This window comes from Triticum aestivum, chromosome 2B, assembly GCF_018294505.1.
Source record: "Triticum aestivum cultivar Chinese Spring chromosome 2B, IWGSC CS RefSeq v2.1, whole genome shotgun sequence".
NCBI lineage: Eukaryota > Viridiplantae > Streptophyta > Magnoliopsida > Poales > Poaceae > Triticum > Triticum aestivum.
Genome location: NC_057798.1, coordinates 187,455,523 through 187,476,763, shown reverse-complemented (window position 1 = coordinate 187,476,763; position 21,241 = coordinate 187,455,523). Strand labels below are relative to the sequence as shown.

At 47.8% G+C, this 21,241-nt stretch overlaps 1 pseudogene; it reads right to left on the bottom strand.

Moving 5' to 3' along the window:
* Positions 1-220: 220 nt before the first annotated feature.
* LOC123039155 (uncharacterized) lies at positions 221-5,137 on the bottom strand (annotated as a pseudogene).
* Positions 5,138-21,241: the final 16,104 nt, after the last annotated feature.

Here is a 21,241-nt window from a genome sequence, read left to right as displayed (position 1 = left end):
AGTTTGTTTGAATTTGTTCACTTTGTGGTCAGTGGAAATATGACTGTGTTGTGCACTTTTCCTGCAGAAGATAAACTTGGTGTTGCTTGCTATGAAGAAATGAGGTGTTTGCCTACAGCAATAGCCAATGAAGAGCTAATCGAAGACATTTCCTTTAAGGCAATAGCCAATGGAGAGCAAATCGAAGGGATAGAGATATTTTGTTGGCTGCAAGCCCCTATTTTCTTCAACTAAGAGAGATTAAATGTGTTGCCATATGTGTTTGCCCGTAACGAAATCAACTAAAATATGGACTTCTTTTCATCGCTTACACGGAATCAGTAGGTCTCTACGTCATTTGGCACAACGGGTCCACTAGTATCAATAACAGGGGAGCTCTACAAAATATCCTTGAGCTTGCTTAGTACCATGAGCTTGTGGAAAAAGAGATGCCTACCCACAGTCGTACATAAGATTACGTATCAAGTTGATTCCAGTTCTTTGGTTAACAATAGGAAGAAAGAACTCATCCATCAGTGAAAGAGCAACTGCAATCTTGGAATTACACTCAACCCTTCCATCCAAATCAAGAACTGTTTTGGTACATCGTCATGGATGAATTCAGGTTCAAGATCCTTCTTGACCGCAAGAAGATTCTGCATTTCCTCAAACAGCTGCATCGCATAAAAAGTTATTTTAGATTCCGTAAAGAAGCCCAGAGGTGCGATGAGGATTCAGGGAGGGAAAATGCTGACTGATGGAAAAGGAAGTCAGAATAAAGAAGAACACGTGAGCAGCAAGGTTTTGGTCTTCAAAGTGATACAAGAAACAAAAATATTAAGCATTAGGAAACTTTCCAAACTACTTTCGGTCAAAGTGAAACAGAAATAGTAACCATTAAACTGATCACATATGCCTTCATTACAGAATATGAATTACTATTTTTGTTTGTTTTCCACAGTATCCAAGGTGGATTAGTTTCTAAAAAAAATTATAGGAATATATGATATATGAAAGTACCTTTGGCAAAAAAACGATAATAACATTTCTATACAACATTTCGAAATACTTATTGAAATTTAAAAGTTTGACTACAGTACTACACAAATCCTTAAACATCACTTAAGTCATAACTATTTCAGATACTCCCTCCGTATCTGAAATATCCAGTCTTAGAAGACAAACTCAGAAAAGGACATCCAAATTCCAAAGTAAATGATTCTGGTAACTTCGCATACTATATTGGTCACTTTTCAAGTACAGCTACTTGGACACAAAACTAAATACCATAATTCAAAAATAGAAGCAATAATACTCTGTCTCTGATGAGGTTTTAATGCAGATATTTAACGAGTGTCATTTTCAAGCATCAAGCTGTTACAAGCTAGTGATACTTAACTTAGCTTAAAAAAATGCCAATCCTAGCATGGTACTCCCTCCGTATCAAAATATACGATGTTTTTTTATACTCCCTTTGTATCAAAAAACGTCCTATATTTTGATACAGAGGAAGTAATCATGGAAAACTACGTCGTAATATGTCCAGAAAGAAAGTCATGGGAAGGCAAGAACTGAAGTTAACAAGTATTACCAGTCTGCAACTTTGTGGGCAAAAATTTCCTGCCTGACTGGAGACACTGGATAGGTTCTCAGTCTCAGGAGAGCAAGCTGGGTGATCTGCAGGCATCATCATTGTGAAACAGTCAAAAACATGATTGACTACCACAATATTATAGACAACCACCGGAATTTGACAAAAATAATTATTGAAGACTTCAAAGTACCAAAGAGCTACAACAGAATATACAGAGATCACATACATTTCTCCTCGCATTGGGAACAAGAATGTAATTAGTCAAATTCAGCATTGTCTGGAGCATCATGATTCAAATGATCCTGACAAAATTTACAGGAACAGTTTGCGCACCGCCAATCATCAGATGGAAGTTCCTGTAAATTGGATAAACATGCTCATTAGAGAATGCTGCGCCAGATACATTTAGCTGTAGACCGTATACTAGGGGGGAAATCTAGGTCATATGCTAGCCGTTTCAATATCTTCCCAATCCAGGAATTGCTAAATTAATCAGACACATAAACTAAAATGCTGACAAATCTGCGAAACAACTGAAAGAAATGTCACACAGTTATTACTCACAGTAAAAACAACATTAAGCCAACAGCCTGACACAGTAACTGTATGAAAAGCGCATTTTTTTGCAAAGTATAACCATCATTTGCTCTCTGTATATAAATACGTACCTCGAGTTCTAGGCAACTCATGTGGAATGTTGAGGGGCATCCGTCACAGCAGATCAAATTGCCTCCATCACCACAAATACCACATGTGTCGTCATTCGGATCATCACCCTCAGTGCTAACAGGAAAAAAAGCCTGCCTTTCAGAATCAGACTGCTTGTCCCACGCAAAAGGTCATTGTCCAGCCCATCAACAACTTTGCTACAGCAGCTACAGTTAATTCCATCCCTGGTGATTAAACCCTCTAGCAGAACTTTTGAGCGAGTTTCATCCATGCATTTCAGTCTAGCGTTGACGGATAGAACATCCAGATCAATCAACCAGGAGAAAATTGTGCGTTTCCATTCATATGGAGCAAAACCATTGCTGCTTCCAGCCTCCTGATTTGATCCACGAGCGAGTAGAGCACAACCACCTCGCTTTTTTCTTTCCTTTGAAATTTTCTTCTTTTCCTTTGGCCTGCCCTTTGAATTTTTAGAGTTCTTTAGCAAACATGTTCCTCTTTTTTAACTTCTGAAGCTCAATTTTGGTCTTTCGCTTGTTAACAACTATTTTTAATTTGCTCAGGATCTCCTCTGGTAAAGAATTACCCATAGAAGCGTGTATTTTGCCAGGGCTCCCCGGAGACTTTTTTGTTAAATTCCTGCTCACAGCTTCGTCCTTTAGCTCAGATTGCATATACTTTTATAAATTGCATATGCTTTTGTGACTGACCAGTAAGATCCTTTACCAGTTGGAGGTATATAGACAGAATCCAAATAATTTCTGCCATTCTTGGGTCTCAGATCAATCTTCCAACCAGCATCCACACGTATGGCCTTTATCTGTTCGCTTATTTTGCGCTTCTCTTCGAAAGCACCTGTTGGTTCACCTGGGTTTCCAGATTTTGCTCTGGAACCATATTCTGTCTTTCTATTGCCTTTGGAATCACTTGCTTTGGGAGAACCAGAAGAACAGTTTGGTCTAGATCCAGACCTTTGTTTATGGATGTTTCCTTTTTCGCTGGTCTTTTCTCACAACAATAACTTCCACAGATTCACTAGAGTACTCTTGTTTTATCAGGACAGGAGGAACGCCACGTTCTCTGCACCCTCTACAATTTCTCTTGTGGGTAATATTGATGTCAGTTCCGTCAACATCAGATCCATTATGTGAAAGCTTGCAGGCATCTTTATTAGAGGGGTTAACAGATCTGCTCAACTCAGCTGCTCGACTGTGATGCTGCCGTTTTGTCAAAATATCATTTTTGTCTGAACCGGAGTTCTTCTCTGTAAGCATCTTCCGAGAGGACTTTTTTGATTGATCTAACTCGGTTTGATTAGTACTTCTCGTCTTTTTCATGGATGTTGTCTCAACTGGTGACCCTCCAGCAATTTTATCAAGACCTGATTCCAACATCCTCTTCTTGCTGGCAACAATCTTAGCACCAACTGATAAGGGTGACTTCGGCACGGCAGTCTTGTTTTCAGATCTAACTCCTTCTGAATCTGTTAACACAGTATCAATCTTTTCAGTGATAGCTGAACTACAGACATTCTGACCCACCAGAGAAACTGCATCTTTTGTTGTTGCCTTGGCGAAGCTGCCACTTCTCATAGACGGCTGTGCCTTTGAATTGATCTTTATCTCTGTTGCTGATGCCTTGTTTTCTGTGATATTTGCAGGAGTAATCTTTCCATTTGGTGTGTTCTCCTTTGTGTTGGTTCCACGTTTAGCAGGTTCAGTGTGGTCAGCTTTTAAGGATGCAGTATTGCTCACTTTCCTTGTATAGTGATGAACAGCATCTTCCTTTTTCCCCTTGCTTTCCATGCTAGCCGCGTTTGCACTACTTTTGCATGAGCTTCCAGAAGCCTCTCTTTGTTTAACTGTAGATGACCTTGTAGCTCTCCTCTCAAACTGAACCTCTTCCTCTTCACGTTTCACATGCTTCATTTCACATGTGTTTCTGGTTAACGACTTCCTCCTTATAAATACAATGTCAGGATTTGAAACCCCCTTGGTTCCGTCTACAGGGCTACGTAAGCCCTCTTTCTTATTAGTGCAATCAGTTAATGCGATGTGGTTATCTGCCACACATCTTCCATTCTCATTTAGAGATGCTTCAGTGTCTTTATGTACATCATCATTGTGACGATGCTTCTCAACTCCGAGATCACCACTCTGGAGTACGATTCCCTCAGTACGCACAGCAGTATCATCCTGCTGAACAGGTTCTGGTGTGCTAGTAGGGTTGTTTCTGCTTAAATCAATGACCAATTCATCGGCTTTTGCAGCAGCTGATGGGTCTATGACCTCCCCCTGCCAAGGTCCATTGGCACCCTTGTTTTCCTGGGAGTAATCAGTACTGCCCCCACTTGTTCCAGACACATTCTCCTCCTCCTGAGTTGCAGAGTAAATCTTCTCGTCTGCCTTCTCTTTCTTGTCATCAGATCCATCGTTGTAAAATTGATCCACGTATATACTTTACAATTTGGAGAAGGCATCTCCAACAATATTAACTTTCGAGATTTAACTTATTTGACTAATTTGGTTCGATAGAAAGGAGGGCAGACTGTGGGACTAAGAAACAGAGGGCGAGCAAGGAAGCAAGTACGGAGGAGGAGAGGCCGGGAGAGACCTTGGACTTGACGGAGCGCTTGATGAGCAACCAGAGCCCCGGCACGGACAGCACGAAGAACCCCAGCGAGGTGTAGTAGCGCGCCTGCGAGTACCCCGTCCCCGCCCCGACGGTGGCGTCGAGGAGCACTGCGGCGCTGTCGAGCGACGCCGTTGCCGGGTTTAGCCCGACCCCTCTTCGTCGGCTAGCCCCTGCTCGGCGCCGGAAGAAGGCATCCGCCGGCCGCGCGGCGCAGAGAGGGAAAGGGAGGAGGACGCGGCTCGTGGAAACGCAGGCTTCCATTTCGTTGGGCGCAGATGCACGGGACGATGGCGGTCGCCGGCGCCGGATCGCGGAGCTCCGACGCCAAACAGCTGCAATACCAGGGCGAGGAGGTGCCGGGCCATTGGTGGTGGAGAACAGGGTGGAGCTACGGTCTGGATGGCATCTGCGGGCAAGCGACGGCGAGGGGCGGCTGTGGCGGGCGAGCGGCGACCGAGGAGCTGAGGGATGGGCTAGGGCTTGCGACGACGGTAACCCTAGCGCGCGGAGGAGGAAGGCGGGGGCGGCGGAGGTGGAAACCTAGAAGAGAGATGGGCGAGCGACACCCAAATATTATTTATTTATTTTTTTTTGAGAGAGAAAAAGCGACACCCCAATAACTTGGGCTGCGCAAGGAACTCCACCCCACTCACGGCCCGCCAATCGGGAATGGGATCCGCTGGCTTTCGGCTGGGCAGTGCCCGGGAGCAAAACGATCGTTCATTTAGTCCCACATCGGCTAGCCAGATAGAGCAGGACCAGTTTATAAGCGCCGCGCTGCTTCAACAGCTGTTCCCTCGGGGACGCCCGGTAGCAAGGATTCGCACACATAAGGATGTCACTATGTATATTTTTTTTACCCCACACGTGTTCTACTGATTTACAGAAAAGTCCTTAGAGTTCTCATTTCTATGTCTTGAAATCCAAAATTTTAAGATTTCACGCGCCATCTTTTCAGCCCCTTCCCTATACTACTTTTCCATATTTTGAGATCAAAAATTTAGGGTTTCATGCGCCGTATACTACTATTTTTATTGAAAGGTTCTCATAATTTAATTTTCATCTTTTAAGAATCCCTAGAGCATCTCTAGCCAACCCTTTATATCGTGGACCCTTAAAACCGTTATAAGGGTTGCAAAAAACTTGTTTTAAGAGTCGGCTTTACCTCCCGCGGAACAGACCCTGTAAACGGCAGTGTAAAAACGAATATTCCTCTCCTTCCCCGCCGTCCTCCTCCGCCTCCCTTGCTCGTTCCTCGTCGTCCCTCGAACGTCCTCGCCGGCGGCCGGTCACATCCGCGAGGTGGCGCTCATCCCGGCCACCTCGCCCCACCCTTCTCGGCCCTAATTCGAACCGGCGGTGGCCGATTCCAGGAGGCAGCGGATGGTTCTGGTGAGGTATGTGATGAAATTGCGGCGGTGCGTCTTCTCGATGAGGTTTGACCGATATAAGGGTCACTGAGGGAGTCCTGGACTAGGGGGTGTCCGGATAGCCGGACTATCATCATCGGCCGGGCTCCAAGACTATGAAGATACAAGATTGAAGACTTCGTCCCGTGTCCGGATGGGACTTTCCTTGGCGTGGAAGGCAAGCTTGGCAATACGGATATGTAGATCTCCTACCATTGTAACCGACTCTGTGTAACTCTAGCCCTCTCCGGTGTCTATATAAACCGGAGGGTTTTAGTCCGTAGGACGAACAACCATTACAACAATCATACCATAGGCTAGCTTCTAGGGTTTAGCCTCCTTGATCTCGTGGTAGATCCACTCTTGTACTACCCATATCATCAATATTAATCAAGCAGGAGTAGGGTTTTACCTCCATCGAGAGGGCCCGAACCTGGGTAAAAACATCGTGTCCCTTGTCTCCTGTTACCATCCGCCTAGACGCACAGTTCGGGACCCCCTACCCGAGATCCGCCGGTTTTGACACCGACATTGGTGCTTTCATTGAGAGTTCCTCTGTGTTGTCACTAGTAGGCTTGATGGCTCCTTCGATCATCAATAACGACGCAGTCCAGGGTGAGACTTTTCTCCCCGGACAGATCTTCGTATTCGGCGGCTTTGCACTGCGGGCCAATTCGCTTGGCCATCTGGAGCAGATCGAAAGCTACGCCCCTGGCCGTCAGGTCAGATTTGGAAGTCTAAACTTCACGGCTGACATCCGCGGAGACTTGATCTTTGACGGATTCGAGCCACAGCCGAGCGCGCCGCACTGTCACGATGGGCATGATTTAGCTCTGCTGCCGGACAGTGCCCTGGAGGCCGCACATGAGTCCGCTCCGACCCTTAGCTCGGAGCTGACCGCGCAGATCGAGGACGGGTGGCTAGACACCGCCTCGGGGGCTGCAATCTCTATGGCGATGGAGCCGAATACTGACCTTGTCCCTTGTAAAGCTCGTGACTCCGAGGTGCCGGACTCCTCGCCGGACTCCGAACCTCCTGCGCCCCTACCAATCGAATCTGATTGGGCGCCAATCATGGAGTTCACCGCCGCGGACATCTTTCACTCGTTGTCAAGAGAGCCCTGGCCGGACTGCGGTCAGGACGGTTGGGATGCGGACGACGAAGAAATTCAAAGCCCACCCACCACCACTTTGTAGCCACTGTCGACAATCTAACCGACATGCTAGATTACGACTCCGAAGACATCGACGGTATGGACGACGATGCCGGAGACGACCAAGAACCAGCGCATACGGGGCACTGGAAGACCACCTCGTCATACGACATATACATGGTGGACATCCCAAAGGATGGGAATGGCGAAGAAGCAGCGGAGGCAGATTCCTCCAAGAAACAGCCCAAGCGCCGGCGTCAGCGGCGCCGCTCTAAATCCCGCCACAGCAAGAATGGAGATTTCAGCACCGGAGATAATAACACCCCAAAGAGTGCCGAAGACAACCCCCTCCGGCAAGATTCAACACAGGAGGACAGAGAAGCCAGCCCTCATGAGAGAGCGGCAGACGAAGAGGTAGAGGATGATAGTTACATGCCTCCCTCCGGAGACGAGGCAAGCCTCAACGACGACGAATTCGTCATGCCCGAGGATCCCGTCGAACAAGAGCGTTTTAAATGCAGGCTAATGACCACGGCAAACAGCCTAAAGAAAAAGCAGCAACAGCTTCAAGCTGATCAAGACCTGCTAGTCGACAGATGGACTGAAGTCCTCGCGGCCGAAGAGTATGAACTCGAACGCCCCTCCAAAAGCTACCCCAAACGCAAGTTGCTCCCCCGATTAGAGGAGGAGGCATATAAACCTTCATCACCAGCGCACAATACGGCAGACCGACCACCTCGTGGCCGCGACAGAGAGGCCTCTAGACCCTCCACCAGAACCGTACCCCGGCACCGCTCGAAAAGTACGAAGCCATGGGGGAATGCGCCGGACTTCCGAGACATATTGGAGGACAAGGCAAGACAATCAAGATCGATCTACGGATCACGTGGGCGCCCCACGATGCGAGACGACTACCGTCGCGCCGGATACAGCAACTCCGGCCGGGCCGAACACAGTAGACAAAGCTCGCTCGAGCTACGTCGTGATATTGCCCAATATAGAGGCGCCGCACACCCACTATGCTTCACAGATGAAGTAATGGATCATCAAATCCCTGAAGGGTTTAAACCCGTGAACATTGAATCCTACGATGGCACAACAGACCCCGCGGTTTGGATCGAAGACTATCTCCTTCATATCCACATGGCCCGCGGTGACGATCTTCACGCCATCAAATATCTCCCACTCAAGCTTAAAGGACCAGCTCGGCATTGGCTTAACAGCTTGCCAGCAGAGTCAATTGGGTGTTGGGAGGACCTGGAAGCCGCATTCCTTGACAACTTCCAGGGCACATATGTGCGACCACCAGACGCCGATGACCTAAGCCACATAATTCAGCAGCCAGACGAATCGGCCAGACAGTTCTGGACACGGTTCTTAACAAAGAAAAATCAAATCGTCGACTGTCCGGATGCAGAGGCCCTCGCAGCCTTCAAACATAACATCCGCGACGAGTGGCTAGCCCGGCACCTAGGACAGGAAAAGCCGAAATCCATGGCAGCCCTCACATCACTCATGACCCGCTTCTGTGCGGGAGAGGACAGCTGGCTAGCCCGCAGTAACAACCTCAGCAAAAATTCTGGCAGTCCGGATACCAAGGACCGCAATGGCAGGTCGCGTCGAAACAAAAACAAACGCCGCGTTAACGGTGATAACACTGAGGATACGGCAGTCAACGCCGGATTCAGAGGCTCCAAACCCGGTCAGCGGAAAAAGCCATTCAAAAGAACTACTCCGGGTCCGTCCAATTTGGACCGAATACTCGACCGCTCGTGCCAGATACACGGCACCCCCGAAAAGCCAGCCAATCACACCAACAGGGATTGTTGGGTATTCAAGCAGGCAGGCAAGTTAATCGCCGAAAACAATGACAAGGGGCTGCATAGCGACGACGAGGAAGAGACCCGGCCGCCGAACAATAGAGGACAGAAGGGTTTCCCCCCACAAGTGCGGACGGTAAACATGATATACGCAACCCACATACCCAAGAGGGAGCGGAAGCGTGCACTTAGGGACGTATATGCGATGGAGCCAGTCGCCCCGAAGTTCAATCCATGGTCCTCTTGCCCGATCACTTTTGATCGAAGGGACCACCCCACTAGTATCCGCCATGGCGGATTCGCCGCATTGGTTTTAGACCCAATCGTCGATGGATTTCACCTCACCAGAGTCCTGATGGACGGCGGCAGCAGCCTGAACCTGCTTTATCAGGACACAGTGCGCAAGATGGGCATAGACCCCTCAAGGATTAAACCTACAAAGACGACCTTCAAAGGCGTCATACCAGGTGTAGAGGCCAATTGTACAGGCTCAGTCACACTGGAAGTGGTCTTCGGATCCCCGGATAACTTCCGAAGCGAGGAGTTAATCTTCGACATAGTCCCGTTCCGCAGCGGCTATCACACTCTGCTTGGACGGACCGCGTTTGCAAAGTTCAACGCGGTGCCGCATTACGCATACCTCAAGCTCAAGATGCCAGGCCCTCGAGGAGTCATCACGGTCAACGGAAACACTGAACGCTCCCTCCGAACGGAGGAACACACAGCGGCTCTCGCGGCAGAAGTACAGAGCAGCCTCTTAAGGCAATTTTCGAGTCCGGCCGTTAAGCGACCGGACACGGCCAAACGCGCCCGGAGTAACCTACAACAAGACCACCTGGCACGTTCCGAGCACGCGTAGCAATGCGGCCCCAACCCCAGCCCCTGCCAAGTTGCAAGACTGGTCCTTCGCGTACATCATTACGCTCTGGAGATACCATGGGCATAGGGGGAGGGGCACGGCCACCACAGGCCCAGAATGCGGCTTAACCGCACCAGGGGCTCCCAAGTGTGTGACTCTTTTTATTTTTCTTTTTTTTACGCACAGGACTCCGTTCACCAGAAGCCCTGTCCGGCAGTAGACCTGCCGAACACATGATGCAACAGCCAGGGGATAAGAAGGGCTACGGCAAGTATCCAGGTGGTCTCCATTACGAGCATTAAATCCGTTTTCATACACCAATCCGCAGCCTACCCCTGGAGGGGGACATGTTTAATAGTCTTACCCCTTGCTTACCGCACTATTTGTATCGTTCTGCATTCATCGCAGAATTCCTTGAATAAACAATGCATCGCTTTTCGCTTATAATTGCATTTCTTTCTTATATATATGTTCATTTATGACATCTTGCATCCGTACACTTTGGTACGGCCGAATACACCAGGGGCTTAAATTCCCCGCATTATGGTGTGATAAGTCCGAACACTTTCACAAGTGCGGCACCCCGAACTTATAGCATTATATGCATCGGCTCCGAATCATGTCTTGGGTCAATAGTTGGGTTTGCCCGGCTCCCATGTTTTGGTACCTTACGTTCCGTTTTATCGGCTAAGGTAGCACTGGGAGAACCACTGCGATTGCGCCCCGGTTGAGCTGGGCGAGCGCCTCAGTGGAGAAAGCTAAAACTGACCGTCATGATAAGGCGAGAGCTGGTCGCTGTTCGAGAGGTTTTTTCGAGTCCCTAAAGACTTATGCCGCTTAGAGCGAGGAACCGGCTTCGTCCGGCCCAGGCGTGGATAGCGCCCCGAACTCGGTCTTCCGAACACTAGGGGCTTCGCCGAAATTTAAAATTATAGAATTCTATGGCTAAGTGAGAGTGTTCAAGCATTATAAGTCCGGTTGCCTCGTTCGTTGTGTTGAGCGCCTCCCTAGATGGACCCAAACATGGGAACAAGAGTGCTCAAGTTTATCCCGAACACCCCAGCACTAGTGGCATGGGGGCTGAAGCCGACGACTTGCCATCTCTCAGATTTGATAAACGGCCGCACAGAAGGTAATATTTTAAATTAAAAAGCGTTGCTTAGCGCATATGAACAAGGTTTTCAGCGCACAGGATAACAAAATGCGAGTCTACTCAAATATTACATCTTTGGAGCACTCATCCGCAATCATGCGGGCACCCTTCAGGACACTCTTATAATACATTTCGGGCGTACGATACTCCTTGCCCGCCGGCGGCGCGTCCGTCAGCAGCTTCTCAGCGTCCATCCTGCCCCAGTGCACCTTTGCACGGGCAAGGGCCCGACGGGCACCTTCAATGCAGGCGGAATGCTTGACGACCTCCACCCAGGGACACGCGTCCACCAGCCGCCGTACCAGGCCGAAGTAGCTCCCAGGCATGGCCTCCTTGGGCCACAGCCGAACTATGAGGCCCTTCATGGCCTGTTCGGCTACCTTGTGGAGCTCGACCAGCTGCTTCAGCTGGTCGCTAAGGGGCACCGGATGTCCGGCCTCAGCATACTGAGACCAGAAGACCTTCTCCGTCGAGCTCCCCTCCTCGGCCCGGTAGAAAGCGGCAGCATCTGACACGCTGCGGGGCAGATCCACGAATGCTCCTGGAGAGCTCCGAATTCGGGTAAGTAATAGGTAATTCACATTCACATGCTTGCTTTGCATGAAAAATGCCTTACCCGCTGCTATTTTCTTCAAATCCTCGACCTCCTGGAGGGCCTTGTGGGCTTCGGCCTTAGCAGCTTTGGCGCTCTCAAGAGCCGATGCAAGCTCGGACTCTCGAGTCCTTGAGTCACGCTCCAAACCCTCATGTTTTTCCATGAGAGCCTGGAGCTCTTGCTGCACCTCCGCCACCCGCGCCTCCTGCTTCTCCCGCTCGGCTCGCTCTGCGGCCGCAGACACCGCCTCCTTCAGGGTCGCCACCTCGTTCGTGGCCCCTGTAGTACCCATGTTATCCTTGTTATTTCTCTTGCAACCAAAATCCTTTTCTGTAAGGTACAAATTTAATACGGTGTTACTCACCTTCCTTGTCCTCGAGTTGCTTCTTGGCACGGCCGAGCTCGCTCTCGGACCGCTCGAGGTTCTGCTTCAAAGCATCGACCTCCGCAGTCAGTGCGACAGAGGTCAGCAGCGCAGCCTGCAATCCCATATTGACATATTGTTTAGACCTCCTGCGTATATCTTTTTAGATCCTCGGTCCGTCTTTTCTTTCCGAACACCGAACCGAGCATCAGGGGCTACTGTCTATGTGGTATTATATTACATATTTTAAATTTCTTACCTCAAAGCCTGTTAGAAGGCTGCTGCAGGCTTCGGTCAGCCCGCTCTTGGCGAGCTGAACCTTCTGAATCACCGCACTCATGATAGTGCGGTGTTCTTCCTCGATGGAAGCGCCGTTGAGCGCCTCCAACAAGTTATCCGGCGCCTCCGGTTGGACGGCGGCCGCCGGTGTCACAGTCTTGCCCTTCTTACGAAGGGGCCGCCTGCCGGACTCCGGAACCACTGCAGGTTCCGGTGCGGAGTCCGGTACGAAGTCCGGGAGGTTGCCCTGTGGCACCTCCGGAGCCTGTCCCTCCTAGTGTGTCCCCTCCTGGGATCCCACCTCGGCGTCATCAGCGTCACGAGGGGTGGAGGCGGTCGGAAGGGAATCCATATCCGACGTAGCCAAGGACCCGCTCGACGAAGCGGGAAGATCGTCCTTGGCCGGACTACAGGTTGTATGCGGCATTAGAAGGACACCACGTGGCAAAAAGAGAAATTATAAATCATCCAGGAATTCGGACACTTACGATCTTGCCAGGGGCTTGGCCCTTGAGGGCCACTCCTCGTCGCCGTCGTCGGCGTTGGCGGAGCAGTCCGGAGGAAGGGTCCGTCCTTTCTTGGACCCTTCGGCCGCCCCCGTTGGGGAGGCCTTCCTCTTCTTCTCTCCCCCCGCTGGGGGAGAGGCCTCTTTCTCCTCCTCCTCGAGGGAGGAGTCCGCCTCGGAGTCATCGGACGATGAGTCCGATACCACCTGGCGCCGGGAACTCCTTCGGGTTCCCGTGGCCTTCTTCTTGGCCTTCTTCTCCGGCACCACGTAAAGTGCCGGGACCAGCAGCCCCGTCAAACGGGTGTCCGCTGGGTCTTCTGGAAGGGGAGCTGGACAGTTAACCTCTCCGGACGTCTTCTGCCTATCCTGTTAAAGGCATTGGGAGTTTTAGATCCCGCATAGAGTCAAACTATGAAAGAAATGAGTGTCCCATAAAGGATGACATAGCTTACCTCGCCGGCCGGGTGCTGCGTGCTGAATCCGCGATCTTCAGTTGTGGATGCGGGGGCTTCTCCGCCCTTGAACAGCACCCTCCAGGCAGCTTCGTATGTCGTATCGAAGAGCCCGCTCAGGGTCCGGTGCTGTGCCGGATCAAACTCCCATAGATGGAAGGCCCGTTGCTGGCAGGGGAGAATCCGGCGGACGAGCATGACCTGGATCACGTTGACAAGCTTAAGCTTCTTGTTCACCAGGGTCTAGAGACAGGACTGGAGTCCGGTCAGCTCCTCCGAACTACCCCATAGCAAGCCCTTCTCTTTCCAGGAGGTGAGCTGCATGGGGATACCAGATCTAAACTCGGGGGCCGCTGCCCATTTAGGGTCACGCGGCTCGGTGATATAGAACCACCCCGATTGCCACCCTTTGATGGACTCCACGAAGGCGCCCTCGAGCCAGGTGACGTTGGGCATTTTGCCCACCATGGCGCCTCCGCACTCCGCTTGGACGCCCTTCACCACCTTCGGCTTGACATTGAAGGTCTTTAGCCACAAGCCGGAGTGAGGCTGGATGCAGAGGAAGGCCTCGCACACAACGATAAACGCTGAGATGTTGAGGATGAAGTTCGGCGCCAGATCGTGGAAGTCCAGGCCGTAGTAGTACATGAGCCCCCGGACGAAGGGGTGAAGTGGGAAGCCCAGTCCGCGGAGGAAGTGGGGAAGAAATACGACCCTCTCATGGGGCCTGGGGGTGGGGATGAGCTGCCCCTCGTCGGGCAGCCGGTGCGCGATGTCGCTGGACAGGTATCCGGCACCGCGCAGCTTCTCGATGTGCCCCTCCGTAACGGAGGAGGCCATCCACTTGCCTCCCGCTCCGGACATGGCTGGAGAAGGTTGAGGCGAGATGTGCGGACTTGGGCGCTGGAGCTCGAGTGCGCGGAGATGGATAAGCAAAGGAGGAAGAAGGCGTAGGTAAAAAAGGTGGATCCTTATCCCCTTATATATGGGCGGACGAAGACTATGCGTCCCCACCGGCCTGGTAAAACTCGCTTATCTCCCAAGCGCCACAATCAATGGCGCGGTTGGGTTACCCACGTCCGTATTGATGGGAATCCCGGAATAAGGGGAACACGATCTCTGCTTCGACAAGACGTGCCAAGGAAACCGCTTCGCTAAACGCGCTGAGGTGGTATAATAAAAACGATTCAAGTAAAGGCTTGGTAGTGGTGTGACGTCACGCCACAAAATACGTCAGCAGATTGAACTTGTGTACATATTATTCTCTCTACGGTGGTATGTGGAATTTATTTTGCAGAGCCGGACACTATCCTGGTGTTCGCAATCTTCTATGAATTATTCGGAAGAGGAACCCGCCTTGCAATGCCGAAGACAATATGCGCGCCGGACTCGTCGTCATTGAAGCCTGGTTCAGGGGCTACTGAGGGAGTCCTGGACTAGGGGGTGTCCGGATAGCCGGACTATCATCATCGGCCGGACTCCAAGACTATGAAGATACAAGATTGAAGACTTCGTCCCGTGTCCGGATGGGACTTTCCTTGGCGTGGAAGGCAAGCTTGGCAATACGGATATGTAGATCTCCTACCATTGTAACCGACTCTGTGTAACCCTAGCCCTCTCCGATGTCTATATAAACCGGAGGGTTTTAGTTCGTAGGACGAACAACCATTACAACAATCATACCATAGGCTAGCTTCTAGGGTTTAGCCTCCTTGATCTCGTGGTAGATCCACTCTTGTACTACCCATATCATCAATATTAATCAAGCAGGAGTAGGGTTTTACCTCCATCGAGAGGGCCCGAACCTAGGTAAAAACATCGTGTCCCTTGTCTCCTGTTACCATCTGCCTAGACGCACAGTTCGGGACCCCCTACCCGAGATCCGCCGGTTTTGACACCGACAGTCACCCTCAGTTTAGTCTTTGAGCCTTCAAATATATTGCTCTCAGGTGTGGGTTTATGGTGGCCTTTAGAATATTTAAGGGTCGGGCCGCTTTCACAGTTTCTGTTTTGGACATTTTTTATGATCAAACCCTTAAAAATCTAAAAATTATAAGGGTTTTACCGGTTTTAAGGAGTCTGCTAGAGATGCTCTTACAGCTGCCAAATTTTGGATGCCAGGTCAACTGCCATTTTTTACTCTTGAATCATGGCATTTCTTGTGGCCATGTATACACATGTAATATTCCCTCTGTATCGTTTTACTTCATGCATTGGATTTGTCTGTGGTCAAACTTTGCAAAGTTAGAACAACTTTATATTAGAAAATATCAACACTACAATACCTAATAAGTATAATATGAAATTATATTTTATGGTGGACCTAAAGATGTTATTCTTGTATTGTGAATGTTAATAATATTTTGTATAAACTTGGTCAAACTTTGAGGAGTTTGATTTCAGACAAATCTAATATGCAGAGCAAAAAGAAAAGCAAGGGAGTAGATGCATGATTTTTTTTGGCCCAGCACGCATAAGGATCAGGGACGGATCTCCCGTGTAACCAACTAACACCAATGTGTTATGGTTTTTCAGCTAGTCACCAACACTATTAGAAGAGAAAACATAAATTTTTCCAAAGCCACACAATAAACTATACACGGGATAACCATGCACTACTACGAAAAATCTTATACACAGAAGATTATCAGTAGCGCTGGTTAAAAGGAGGTGGTACAACTACTTAGCAGTAGCGCGTGGTCACAAAGGGCGCTACTGCTACCCATATAGCAGTAGCGCGGCAAGATGAAAATGCGCTACTACTATAATTGCCACACCAAAGCGGATTCCTAAATTTTGCCCCATATCATGGGATAAGTAAGCAGTTTTTTTAGTTGTATCGACCCAGTCGCTCACTAATTGATCTTTACGGTGCTTTCTCTATCAATTTGAGAAACTTTATCCATAGAGTAGTAGTATAGGCCATACTTTCTTCGTTTTTTGAGAATGTTTTTTGATTCTCGTGAAGTGTCCTTCCTTCCTACAGCTGATAGGGAAAAATCGTTGTTTTTACGATCCCTATGTAGAAAGCCCTTTTTTCTAGTATTTACTAGAAAATTTGATCCTCTTTTTTTTTCCCAGCCGACAGGCTAGGTATAGTAGCGCTCTTCCGCAAACCACGCTACTGCTAACAATATAGTAGTAGCGCGTTTTCAGGGTAGGGCGCTACTGTTAAGTTTGAACTTGGCCATATGGCGGGCCCCACTTAGCAGTAGCGCGTCTTCCAGGAGTGCGCTACTGCTACGTTTTTAGTAGCAACGCATTTTCCATTCCCGCGCTACTGCTAGAGCGCAGCCACCACCTTTTCCTCCCCTCCCCCTCCCGGCCTCCCCCATCCTCTCTTCCTTTCACTTTCCCCTCGCTCCCACCTCTTCTCTCCTTCACTTTGCTTCCTTCTCACTACTTCTCCCTCCCATTACTCTCTTTCTTCTACCTCTCTTTCTCTCTCTTTATTGCTCCTAGCTAACTACACCACCTCCATTAATGCAACTCCTTTCTCTTTTTTCTCCCTGTCCACTAGTTAAAGTCATCTCCTTCCCCAACTATCTAGGTAGACCTACCCATTTAATGAAGTGACCTATGTACCTCCCTGACTAGATCTAGTCATGTCAAGAAGTAAGCTTTGTCCACTTTTGATCATTCCCTAGATGTGTGGTGACACCGATCAACACCATCATCACCGTGCTCGATCTCGAGATAGGTGATTAAAAATTCGTGCTTTTGCAAGAATGGAAATATGTGTATGTGTGTGATATGACATAATCGGGCGATATGATGGAAATTGTGTGTGTGGCATGAGTTGCCGCCGAACTGTGCTTGGGTTGCCTGTGTTTTGCCGGAAAGTCGATTTATTTCTGTTTCGGCGAATTTCGGGCAAACTCTATATGTCCTATTTTTAGGGAAGGTCATGCTGAATTTTTGTATGAATTTGATGCATGCATGCATTTTTATAATCAATTTGTTTATTATTACTGCGTGGGCATTCATGATGGTCAGTGGAACGATGGTGGAAAGGTGGTTGCGGTCGGCGGTGCAGGCCATGAATCAAAATAACCGGACAAAGATTTTATGTCTGTGTCGAAGATGCAAAGGACTTTGGCTCGACCCCTATGAGGATGGTCGTTTGATGGTGCACCTACTCATGACTGGTTTCATGGATGGGTACACTATTGCAGGATGCTGCTAACATGACACTACGATCAGAGACCCTTTGACGAAACTGTGTGTGATGCATTAATCGCAAATAGTGATGTAAAAAAAGTCAAAAAAGATGCAAAATGTTTACGATGGCGAAGCCATCAAACATGGTTCAGATTTAGTTACGTGTGTGATGCAGGGCACACGGTTGATCCATCCGAACTGTTTGCAATGAGACAGAACAACAGAAACGGGCAGCCATATCAAGGTGTGTGCGATATACGCCATATAGTTCACTTAGATGAACTGTTTGCTATTAGGGAATGCAACATAAACTGTTAGCCAGATCAAGGTGTGTGTGATATACGTCATACGATTCACTCGGATGAACTGTTTTCGATTAGGGAACACAACCGAAATGGTTCAACTTAACAAGATGCGTGTGATATGCGGCATACAGTTCACATAGATGAACTGTTTGCGATGAGCCAAAAGAACACAAACGAGCCGTGTAAACAAGATGTGTGTGATACGCGGCAAACAGCCGACTCGGATGAACTGTTTGTGATGAGAAATTACAACACAGACGGTTACTAAAGTTAATTCGAGTGCGATTCTGTGTGTACAAAAAACTTTGAAATTTGCAAACTAGTTGCTTGCGGTGGCTAGGAGTATCGCACACGATGCGTCTGCGGGTACTCGTGTGCGATGATTAGTAAGTTACACATACGTTTCCTTATGTTAACACGTGTGTGAATTTGCAATATGGACAGTTAATATGCAAATGCCTTCTAGACATCGGGCACACGCTTAAACTCAATGAACTGTTTACGATACTAATACTTTCCATGAAAAATTAAGAATGTGGCTAACAACATTTGAGTAACATACATATAGTGGTTACACTATTCGACAAAAGGAGGATCTTCGTAATATGGTTTTGACAACCATATGGTCCATATCTACATACTTAACATACTAACAACTATCACATTTTAAGAGGCTGAGGGCCAAGAACCATATGGTCCATATCTACATACTTAACATAGTAACAACTAGCACATTTTAAGAGGCTGAGGGCCAACAACCACAACTATCCGCTGGAAGCAGCTTGATCACGACGACTTGGCATCTCGTCAATGAAAAAGAAGAGCCCTCATGTGCCTTGGTAGAGCATGAGTAGAACAGTGTGTCCAATTTTCCAATATGGATGCATTGCCACGACAAGCGAGAACTTGTTAATTTGAATGGTTCCATTTATGCGGGAAATGCAGTACCTTGCAATCATTTTGGCGTTATTAGCAGGCACAAGTGTAATTCGACCACACCGGGAAATCGATCCAGGAACTGCTACAGCGGGCAATTTCTGTTGAAATGTAGAATAAAAACCCAATTGTAACATATATATATATTATATATACATATATATATATTATATATATATATATATATATAGTTTATGAGCATCAACATAAAAATAAGACTTTGTACCAGCGTTTTGTGCACACAATTGGTCTTGTTCAATGTGTGCCCCATAGGTATAATTAATCCCATCTAAAATCCAACGTTCATACGTTGTGCTATCTCTGTCAGATTATCAACAAAGTTTATGGCATGCTTCAAGTCCATCCAATGAAATTTGGTATGCTTAGTAACAAATAGATCTTTCACTATGCATCCAACATATCCTACTTAAAAGGTGGAAAGGTATTATTTATTCAGAACATGGTAGAAGAATATATAGTGTGCATAAATTGGTAAAAAGAATTTGTTACTTCCTAGGAACAGAGTCAGAAAATAAAATCACAATTGGTTGCTTAAATAGTGATCAATTAGTCAGAACAAATACCCCGATTTTGCTAAGTAATATGCCATCATGGAGAAAGTTGAAAGGACACTAACATCAATCAGACGTTGATTGGCTGATGATGTTGGGGAATTAAACATCCATGTTAATTAGACCAGGCTATGGTGCACGCCCTAGAATTTTATTGCTAGCTTTCAGTTCATAACACTTAGACATTTTTCTTCAAAGGTCCGCATCAAAATAGGAGTGACCATCTTTATCAAGTTTTGCGCTAACCGTCATTGTAAATCCATACTACGTTGTCAGTATGACATCCATGGAGTCATCAACAAAGTAAAACCCAAGATTTCCTTCTACTCATGTTCTTGCAAAGCAAGGGATGTACCGCTTGAAATGAAAACTAAGATCCTAAATTAGATATATTGAAATAACAGAGCAAGATGCAAATATGGTAGTAACTGATAGAACAAATCAATATATAGATGAAAGCGAAGTACCAAAATATATAATTAAAAATAGATAATGTAACAAAGATTTGATGCAAATATGAGAGTAGCTGAATGAACAATACATCATATATTTGCCTAATATAGGGGGAATCGACTTCGACATCTAGGCTGCACGTGGCACCGTACCTTTTATCCAAATGTAGCAATAGAGGGTATATGTTGACAAATTTAGGCCATGTCGACCGTGGTAGGTTGAGATTGAACATACCAAGATCTCCCTGAAGTCATCCGGAATGGTGAGATAGAACTTCGATTCTGACTGGCCGCGACCACACTTGCCTGATTTGTGCTCGCACTATGGACACATGAATGAAAACCCTCGAATCAGCTAGAAGAAAAATGAATCCATGACGATTTTCACCGGTTGACTAAGAGCGACGGACGGACTGCGATAAGATATGAGTGAATATTTCACTAAGTTGATTACCTTCTCCATGAGAAAAATCCCCAGCCAATCCCGCAGAAAACCCCAATTGACCAGAGTCTAGAATGTCGGTGCAGATAGGCGGCGAAAAGCGGTAAGGGCGAAATCATATGCCGTTTGGAGCGCGACCTTTGCCCGCTGACAACAGCCATCGAGATTAGGATGGCCGCCAAGATAGAAGTTGATGAGGTGCAGAGTAGCGGAGGAGTCCGCGGCGATTGGGTGGGGACGAAGTGGGCATGAGTCTTTTTCTACGATGAACATAAACCCTGCAAATCACCGTGTCCAAATTTGGCACTTTTCTGGGTTCATTTACAATATTTAGGTGATTATGTGCATTTTCTAGGCATTAATGTAGATAATTCAAATTCAAACAATTGGTGCAAGAAAAAGTGCATGAGAACGGTGTGGAAAACCATGATCGTGCTATTTAGTAAATTCTCATGCCTTTTACAAGGAATGGGCAGATATTTCACAGAAATATGTGGCAATAGTCAACCACAAACATGTCATTTATTGGTTTTTTAACTGTAGAAAAATGAAATACATGCTTGAAAAACATTGTTGGGGAACGCGGTAATTTCAAAAAAATTCCTACGATCACGCAAGATCTATCTAGGAAATGCATAGAAACGAGAGGGGAGAGTGTGCCCACGTACCCTCGTAGACCGAAAGCGGAAGTGTTATATCAACGCGGTTGATGTAGTCGTACATCTTCACGATCCGACCGATCCTAGCATCGAATGTACGGCACCTCCGTGTTCAGCACATGTTCATCTCGATGACGTCCCTCGTACTCTTGATCCAGTTGAGGCCGAGGGAGAGTTCCGTCAGCACGACGGCATGGCGACGGTGATGATGAAGTTACCGGCGCAGGGCTTCACCTAAGCACTACG